This window comes from Ranitomeya variabilis, chromosome 4 (assembly GCF_051348905.1).
Source record: "Ranitomeya variabilis isolate aRanVar5 chromosome 4, aRanVar5.hap1, whole genome shotgun sequence".
NCBI classification, from domain to species: Eukaryota; Metazoa; Chordata; class Amphibia; order Anura; family Dendrobatidae; genus Ranitomeya; species Ranitomeya variabilis.
In genome coordinates, this window is record NC_135235.1 from 317,568,146 (window position 1) to 317,578,463 (window position 10,318).

The 10,318-nt window shown below is 36.9% G+C and overlaps 1 protein-coding gene across 1 annotated transcript in view; it reads right to left on the reverse strand.

Annotated features, from left to right (window-relative positions):
* The window catches only part of LOC143767860 (olfactory receptor 5J3-like), a 56,138-nt gene extending 47,033 nt beyond the window's left edge, over positions 1-9,105 (reverse strand). Inside the window, exon 1 of the mRNA XM_077256384.1 lies at positions 8,990-9,105. The gene's annotated coding sequence lies outside the window, so the exon portion shown is untranslated. The remainder of the gene's footprint in view (positions 1-8,989) is intronic.
* Between the last annotated feature and the right edge of the window lie 1,213 nt (positions 9,106-10,318).

The window sequence follows — 10,318 nt, forward strand, 5'->3', positions numbered from 1 at the left end:
TCAATGAATCAAACTGAGACAGACTCTTATATTGTACCAGTGATGAATTTACATCCTCCATTTGTTTCTGTATTTCATTCAATTTAATTTCTTCATATTTGACAATAAGTCTCATTAAATTCAAGGAGCAATTACTTAAAATGTTATTCCACTCCTCCTGAAACTCAGGCGAAAACATAGTCGTGGGTATCTTTTTAATGCGTAATCCACGAGGAACCATGTCCTTAGCTAAATAATTATTCATTGTGGTCTGATCCCACCAGACTTTAGTTTCCTGTGATAAAAGTTTCTCCAGACTGATCACATTGTCCTGCAAATCAGGTGCTGTTATGGGATCTACCCCATCTTGGGAAAACACATGTGCCGCCTTCTGGGATCTATCACGAGATAGGATGGTAGCCATAATAAAATAATTGATTCAAATGTTTGTATAAACAATCCCGTTAGTATCCTCAAATGAGAAAATAACTTTGTATTGGAGTATGGGAGCAATATTCGGAGCACGGCAATCGGTATTTTGGGTAAAAAGACAGAAAAAAGAGAGAAGCCAGCTCACCAGACAGCCATAGACAGGTGCACGGAACCTCCACGCCGATCCACGTGGTAATTTGCAATAGTAGAAAACGAAAGTTGATTCCAGCTCCAAGATGTTTATATAAAATTCAATCCTTTATTGGAAAATTATTAAAACACAGGCTGCAATGCTCTCCATAACAACGGGAAACGAGCTACGCGTTTCGATCTATTACAGATCTTTGTCAGAGCTACACAGAAACAAACATGCTGACAATATAAAACTACCACCAACCAATAGGCATAGGATACAAAATCATGTGACTTAAGGTCCTCCTGATGCAAAATTAAATCATTAAAAACAACATTAATGTGAATAATATATCAATTATAAATATATATGTACATACAAAAAAAGGGGAAAAACATGAAAAATATATAAAGCTCATGAAAATGATGTTAATAATGATACATTAACTCATTGCGTTTATTAAGACCGGCCGGAAACCGGGTATTCAAGTAATAAATCCAGAAGGCTTCACGTGTGAGAAGACAGCGTTTAAGATTCCCACCTCGCTGAGGTTTGTTAACACGTTCAATGCCGTATGCCAAGAAGGATTTGGTGCTGCATGCATGTTGAGAAATAAAATGTTTAGATGCAGCTGAAACAGATCGGGACGAATTGCCCGCATTTTCAATGTCATATAAATGTTCATTAATCCGTATCTTAAGCTTACGTACAGTACATCCAACATAAGACAATTGGCAAATAGTGCAATCAATTTTATATACCACAAAGGCAGTGTTGCAGTTAATATATTGCTTAATTATGAAATTTTTCGTTTTATCTGAATTCATAAATGTCTTATTGGTTCCCGTATGAGCACACATTTTACATCTATTGCTACCGCATTTATAAGACCCATTATAATTCAACCATGTTTTATTTGTGCCTTTTTCTGGACAAAACATACTGGGAGAAATTCTATTGCCTATAGTAACAGCCCGTCTAGATACTATATTGATCCCTGTGTCCAGAATTTTGGCCAGACTTGGGTCCTCATAAAGAATAGGCAGAAATTTATTAATAAGATTTTTTATATAGCTAAATTGAGGACTATGTTGAAAACAAATAAAGGGTTTTTTATTGCTAGTTTTTTTTATCAATTTTGAAACAGGCTCATTTGTAGCAGTAAATGGAATTAATTCGTCACGATCCTTATGTTCAACAATTTTACGTGCCCTATTTAACATCCAATGTGGATAACTACGGCATTTCAATTTATTAGATACTAAATCAATCTCATTCTTTAATACTATATTATTGCTACAGTTTCTTTTAACCCTGATGAATTCACCGACTGGTATGGACTGAATGGTATGCATAGGGTGTTCACTGTGCGCATGTAAAATGGAGTTACCACTAAATGACTTGTGATAGGTTTTCGTTTCAATCAGTTGATTGGCAAATCCAACCAAATTGAGATCCAAAAAATTAATTTCTTTTTGATTAAATTTATGAGTAAACCGTAAATTACAATCATTTGAGTTCAGATAATTAATGAAATCTGGTATGGCAGATACATCGGCAGACCAAATAATGAGTAGATCGTCGATGTATCTGCCATACCAATGTATGCAGGACAAAAATGGATTGGAAACAGAAAAAATAAAATTATACTCCCAATATGCCATGACAATGCATGTTTAGCCAACATTGTCATGGCATATTGGGAGTATAATTTTATTTTTTCTGTTTCCAATCCATTTTTGTCCTGCATACATTGGTATGGCAGATACATCGACGATCTACTCATTATTTGGTCTGCCGATGTATCTGCCATACCAGATTTCATTAATTATCTGAACTCAAATGATTGTAATTTACGGTTTACTCATAAATTTAATCAAAAAGAAATTAATTTTTTGGATCTCAATTTGGTTGGATTTGCCAATCAACTGATTGAAACGAAAACCTATCACAAGTCATTTAGTGGTAACTCCATTTTACATGCGCACAGTGAACACCCTATGCATACCATTCAGTCCATACCAGTCGGTGAATTCATCAGGGTTAAAAGAAACTGTAGCAATAATATAGTATTAAAGAATGAGATTGATTTAGTATCTAATAAATTGAAATGCCGTAGTTATCCACATTGGATGTTAAATAGGGCACGTAAAATTGTTGAACATAAGGATCGTGACGAATTAATTCCATTTACTGCTACAAATGAGCCTGTTTCAAAATTGATAAAAAAAACTAGCAATAAAAAACCCTTTATTTGTTTTCAACATAGTCCTCAATTTAGCTATATAAAAAATCTTATTAATAAATTTCTGCCTATTCTTTATGAGGACCCAAGTCTGGCCAAAATTCTGGACACAGGGATCAATATAGTATCTAGACGGGCTGTTACTATAGGCAATAGAATTTCTCCCAGTATGTTTTGTCCAGAAAAAGGCACAAATAAAACATGGTTGAATTATAATGGGTCTTATAAATGCGGTAGCAATAGATGTAAAATGTGTGCTCATACGGGAACCAATAAGACATTTATGAATTCAGATAAAACGAAAAATTTCATAATTAAGCAATATATTAACTGCAACACTGCCTTTGTGGTATATAAAATTGATTGCACTATTTGCCAATTGTCTTATGTTGGATGTACTGTACGTAAGCTTAAGATACGGATTAATGAACATTTATATGACATTGAAAATGCGGGCAATTCGTCCCGATCTGTTTCAGCTGCATCTAAACATTTTATTTCTCAACATGCATGCAGCACCAAATCCTTCTTGGCATACGGCATTGAACGTGTTAACAAACCTCAGCGAGGTGGGAATCTTAAACGCTGTCTTCTCACACGTGAAGCCTTCTGGATTTATTACTTGAATACCCGGTTTCCGGCCGGTCTTAATAAACGCAATGAGTTAATGTATCATTATTAACATCATTTTCATGAGCTTTATATATTTTTCATGTTTTTCCCCTTTTTTTGTATGTACATATATATTTATAATTGATATATTATTCACATTAATGTTGTTTTTAATGATTTAATTTTGCATCAGGAGGACCTTAAGTCACATGATTTTGTATCCTATGCCTATTGGTTGGTGGTAGTTTTATATTGTCAGCATGTTTGTTTCTGTGTAGCTCTGACAAAGATCTGTAATAGATCGAAACGCGTAGCTCGTTTCCCGTTGTTATGGAGAGCATTGCAGCCTGTGTTTTAATAATTTTCCAATAAAGGATTGAATTTTATATAAACATCTTGGAGCTGGAATCAACTTTCGTTTTCTACTATTGCAAATTACCACGTGGATCGGCGTGGAGGTTCCGTGCACCTGTCTATGGCTGTCTGGTGAGCTGGCTTCTCTCTTTTTTCTGTCTTTTTACCCAAAATACCGATTGCCGTGCTCCGAATATTGCTCCCATACTCCAATACAAAGTTATTTTCTCATTTGAGGATACTAACGGGATTGTTTATACAAACATTTGAATCAATTATTTTATTATGGCTACCATCCTATCTCGTGATAGATCCCAGAAGGCGGCACATGTGTTTTCCCAAGATGGGGTAGATCCCATAACAGCACCTGATTTGCAGGACAATGTGATCAGTCTGGAGAAACTTTTATCACAGGAAACTAAAGTCTGGTGGGATCAGACCACAATGAATAATTATTTAGCTAAGGACATGGTTCCTCGTGGATTACGCATTAAAAAGATACCCACGACTATGTTTTCGCCTGAGTTTCAGGAGGAGTGGAATAACATTTTAAGTAATTGCTCCTTGAATTTAATGAGACTTATTGTCAAATATGAAGAAATTAAATTGAATGAAATACAGAAACAAATGGAGGATGTAAATTCATCACTGGTACAATATAAGAGTCTGTCTCAGTTTGATTCATTGATAAAGAAAATGCATGAAAACATCTCTGCATTAGAGGATAACATCATGGAAAGAAAAAAGAGAAAATTTACCAGAGATATGAATGACTATGCTACTAATAAAGTTTACGAATGGGGGCAATGGGAGAACATAAATAGAACGCCTAAATCTATTTTGAAGCGTAATCAGTCTCACCAAAAACAGATGGCAGTAAAAACGCACGTTAATTTTACCTCCTCTGATCCTGATTCTTCGGATGGTAACCGCAGCATATCGGATGTGTCTGTCAATGATGTAGAAGCCGCTGGAAGAAAAAAGTTTTTTCGACATTCAAAAAACGCCAAAGGCGGGGGGGCAGAAAACATCGCAGAAAATCAGGGTGTTATAACACGCAACAGGAGGCGCCTCTACAAGTGAATAGAAACGACAACGTCTTAAATCTATCATCTAAAGTTCTAACTGAAGATCAACTGGCAATTTTATCTTTGGGCTTAAATTTTGCCCCTAGTCAAAAATTTGATTTATTTTCCACTCTTTTGGACATCAATAAATTTATTCGAAACTTAACAGTTAAAAAACACTTTTTGAATAATGTGGATAATCCAGCTGATAGTGAACCACAGCAGGACATTTCTATTCATACGAATGAATTTCATGGAATGGATTTTTCGGACCAGGTTTCTTTAGTTGTTCTACAATCTTTACATAATGAGAATCAAGCTGACATAATGACAATTGATCAATCACATAATTTTACAACAAAAAATCCTGATTTCTATCCCATCCAATCTAGATCTGAATGTATGGATAGATTTCAGGAAGTGATGGAGCGAGAATTACGGAATTTAGATATAGATTTAACCCGCAATAGGTTTGAACTAAGTAACAACTTCTCACGTAAGCAATGGCAGGCTTTACATCAGTTACAGGACATGAAGGACATAATAGTCAAAATGTCAGATAAGGGGGGTTTGGTGGTGGTCCTTAATGTAGCTGATTACCATCTCAAAATCATGGAATTATTGTCTGATTCATCTACTTATATTGAATTAAAAGGAAATCCATCCATGGATTTCAAAAAAGAGGCAATTAAAATAATTGAAGAGGGTGTTAGCTTAGGAGTTTTAACCAAAAAGCAATCAGATTATTTAATTGTACAAGATCCTGTATGTCCTATCATCCATGGCTTACCAAAAGTACACAAAAATGATGTTGTCCCTCCATTAAGACCAATAGTTTCTGGTATTGGCTCAGCCAATGAGCATCTTTGTGAATGGGTGGATTCCCTGTTGCAGCCTCTTGTGAGTTTAATTCCTGGTTACATTAAGGACTCAAGGGAAATTCTCGGAATTTTTTCCAATAAAAAATGGTCAGCAACATTCACGTGGCTCTGCTGCGATGTAGTTTCACTCTATTCATGCATTCCACACCACTTAGCTATGCAGGCACTTCAGTTTCATTTGGATAAATTTAGTAATTATTCGTTGGACCTTAAACAATATATTTTACAGGTCACTTTTTTTCTTATGACTCACAATTTTTTCACATTTGATTCTCGTTATTATTTACAGAAAACAGGTGTGGCCATGGGTGCGAAATTTTCACCTTCTTTAGCCAACATTGTCATGGCATATTGGGAGTATAATTTTATTTTTTCTGTTTCCAATCCATTTTTGTCCTGCATACATTGGTATGGCAGATACATCGACGATCTACTCATTATTTGGTCTGCCGATGTATCTGCCATACCAGATTTCATTAATTATCTGAACTCAAATGATTGTAATTTACGGTTTACTCATAAATTTAATCAAAAAGAAATTAATTTTTTGGATCTCAATTTGGTTGGATTTGCCAATCAACTGATTGAAACGAAAACCTATCACAAGTCATTTAGTGGTAACTCCATTTTACATGCGCACAGTGAACACCCTATGCATACCATTCAGTCCATACCAGTCGGTGAATTCATCAGGGTTAAAAGAAACTGTAGCAATAATATAGTATTAAAGAATGAGATTGATTTAGTATCTAATAAATTGAAATGCCGTAGTTATCCACATTGGATGTTAAATAGGGCACGTAAAATTGTTGAACATAAGGATCGTGACGAATTAATTCCATTTACTGCTACAAATGAGCCTGTTTCAAAATTGATAAAAAAAACTAGCAATAAAAAACCCTTTATTTGTTTTCAACATAGTCCTCAATTTAGCTATATAAAAAATCTTATTAATAAATTTCTGCCTATTCTTTATGAGGACCCAAGTCTGGCCAAAATTCTGGACACAGGGATCAATATAGTATCTAGACGGGCTGTTACTATAGGCAATAGAATTTCTCCCAGTATGTTTTGTCCAGAAAAAGGCACAAATAAAACATGGTTGAATTATAATGGGTCTTATAAATGCGGTAGCAATAGATGTAAAATGTGTGCTCATACGGGAACCAATAAGACATTTATGAATTCAGATAAAACGAAAAATTTCATAATTAAGCAATATATTAACTGCAACACTGCCTTTGTGGTATATAAAATTGATTGCACTATTTGCCAATTGTCTTATGTTGGATGTACTGTACGTAAGCTTAAGATACGGATTAATGAACATTTATATGACATTGAAAATGCGGGCAATTCGTCCCGATCTGTTTCAGCTGCATCTAAACATTTTATTTCTCAACATGCATGCAGCACCAAATCCTTCTTGGCATACGGCATTGAACGTGTTAACAAACCTCAGCGAGGTGGGAATCTTAAACGCTGTCTTCTCACACGTGAAGCCTTCTGGATTTATTACTTGAATACCCGGTTTCCGGCCGGTCTTAATAAACGCAATGAGTTAATGTATCATTATTAACATCATTTTCATGAGCTTTATATATTTTTCATGTTTTTCCCCTTTTTTTGTATGTACATATATATTTATAATTGATATATTATTCACATTAATGTTGTTTTTAATGATTTAATTTTGCATCAGGAGGACCTTAAGTCACATGATTTTGTATCCTATGCCTATTGGTTGGTGGTAGTTTTATATTGTCAGCATGTTTGTTTCTGTGTAGCTCTGACAAAGATCTGTAATAGATCGAAACGCGTAGCTCGTTTCCCGTTGTTATGGAGAGCATTGCAGCCTGTGTTTTAATAATTTTCCAATAAAGGATTGAATTTTATATAAACATCTTGGAGCTGGAATCAACTTTCGTTTTCTACTATTGCAAATTACCACGTGGATCGGCGTGGAGGTTCCGTGCACCTGTCTATGGCTGTCTGGTGAGCTGGCTTCTCTCTTTTTTCTGTCTTTTTACCCAAAAGGAAAACTAAACAAGCCTGATGCATTTTGGAAACAAGTCCTGTGGACCGAGGAGGTTAAAATAGAACTCTTTGGCCACAATGATCAAGTTTGTGTGGAGAAAAAAAGGGCACAGAATTTCAGGAAAAGAACATCTCGCCAACCATTTAGGCTAGGTTCACATTGCGTTAGTGTCATCCGTTTAACAGATCCATTAAACGGATGCACTAGCGCTGATGCCCAAAATCACTTTTTTACTACAATTACGCTAATGCATGCACTAACGCATGATACCATTGCTTTGGCATGCGTTAGCAATAGAGGTCTATGCACAGTTAACGCATCCGTTTGCTGTGCGTTAGACCTAACGTACCCGAAAATGCGGTACACCGTGTTCGAGGGTGTGTCACAAAGTAACGCATCATCGCTAATGCATGCCAATGTTGACATGTGTTAGGATGCGTTACGATAATGTAAGTCTATGGGCGTATTAACTGATCCGTTGCATTGTTTAGTGCCGCTAAGTAACGGATCCGTTATACGGATCTCCCTAGTGCAATGTGAACCTAGACTAAGCATTGAGGTGGATCGATCAATCATGCATTTGTTTTGTGTTGCAGCCAATGGTACGGGGAATATTTCACAGGTAGAGCAAAGAATGAATTCAATGATTGAAGTTTCAACAAATTCTTGACGCAAACAAAGCACAATCTGCAAAATGGCTGAAGTTCAAAAGAGGATGGTTTCTACAATTGGTTTATGCTCATAAACACATATCAAAATCCACAATAGATTACCTCAAAAGGCGCAAGCTGAAGGTTTTACAATGCCCCTCACAGTCCCCTGATCTGCACATCATGGAAAATCTGTGGATAGACATCAAAATAGCAGTGCATGCAATATGGCCCAGGAATACCACAGAAGTTGAAGAATTTTCCAAGAAAAATGAATGAAAATCCCTCAAACAAGAACTAAAAGACTTGTCTAGCTACAAAAAGTGTTTACAAGCTGTGATACTTGCAAAAGAGGGTGCAGTACCCAAACTTTTGCATTGGCCCATTTTCCTTTTTGTAATTTTTAAAGTATAAAAAATGACAATATTTTTTTTTTGCCTAAAATACAAAGGGAAATGTGCCATCTTCAACTTTAGCCCTTTTAGAGATTATTTCATGTCTAACTTGTTTAACTGTTCACAATAACAGTAATTTTGACCAAGGGTGCCCAAACTTTTACATGCCACTTTATGAGTCAGAACTGCCGGACCAGGCCTACCTACTCCGTGACGGATCCGAAACTGTCAGGGCTGTCACCCAGGTTTCACGGGGGAAAACTTAAAGCCCTGGACCAACCTCTGCACCTAGAAGTAGAGGGTGTGGCTAAGATAAAAGGGCCACAGCGCACGGCAAGTCAGCTAGTTACCGTGGGAACGTACATCACACAGGAGAGCAGTGTCAGGGCTTCTGCGGGGGGGCCAACTGCCAGAGCGGGTAAAAACCAGCAGAGGCCAAAAGCTGTTAACAGAGATTGCCAACAACACCGCACCTGGTCCCCGCTGACATCGCTGACCATGAGTGACAGGACGCCCAGTCAGGACATAAGCCTGCGCACACACCGATGGGAGAATTGGGACACCTGCTGTGAGAAGTTTCCCTTTGTATCTGAATCGAGTTGCTCGTTGTCCCTGTACGCTGACAGGGGGAAAGACTGTGCTCTGTCCGGCTCATCGTTTCCTCACACACATCACCGACTGGATCACAAAGAATCACCGTCGTCGCCAAGAGCTAAGACGTCATCTTTTCCAGGGCTACACTGAACCACGAGGAATCACCGCCGCCGCCAGGATCGAGGGCGCCATCTTTTTCGGGGCCATACTGGACCCCTTATGCGCCACTGCTTTGGTGCCAACATCCACATCCTGAACTAACCGCATTCTGAAGTCGTCAGACTGATAACTTTGCTATCCTTGAACTTCCTACCTTATGCTTCACACCCCCTACCCCTGAGTTACGTCCTCTGTAATCCTTTATAGTGTTTTATCTGTTTTCTCCCTGCAAGGTGTATACCTATTAAATTAAACCCCACGTTAACGCTTGCTCTGCCTCCGACCCGTTACTTCATCTTCCAACCTGCTCACACAAAGTGAGACTGAAGTCATTATGGCAAAAAGAGTCATTATTCTAAAAGAGTTCAAACAGAAATAAAGCACAAACATATTGCTTCTGGAAACATGGTAATTGCATGAAATAGAGTAGTTTGCCTGTTAGCATCTACTACAAAAATAAATATGGCATAGACAGCCAAAACATATGAAAAATTGAAATGCTTTAATTTATCGTTATATATTCATGCGAATAGTCAAAAAGATTAAAAAAAAATAGGAATTACCCAGCAGAAGAAGTGCCAAGCCAACAGGAGGAGATAGTAGAACGTAAGTGCTAAGAAAAAAATAAATAAAATTACAAAGAAAAAAATTGAATTCAGCAATGCAAAACAGTAATAAGAACCAAACAAAATGTGAAATACACCCTCACACACCCCTATTGACTCAAAAATGTAAACATTGCAAATTATAGAAAATGTCAACACAAGCAAAACTCTTTT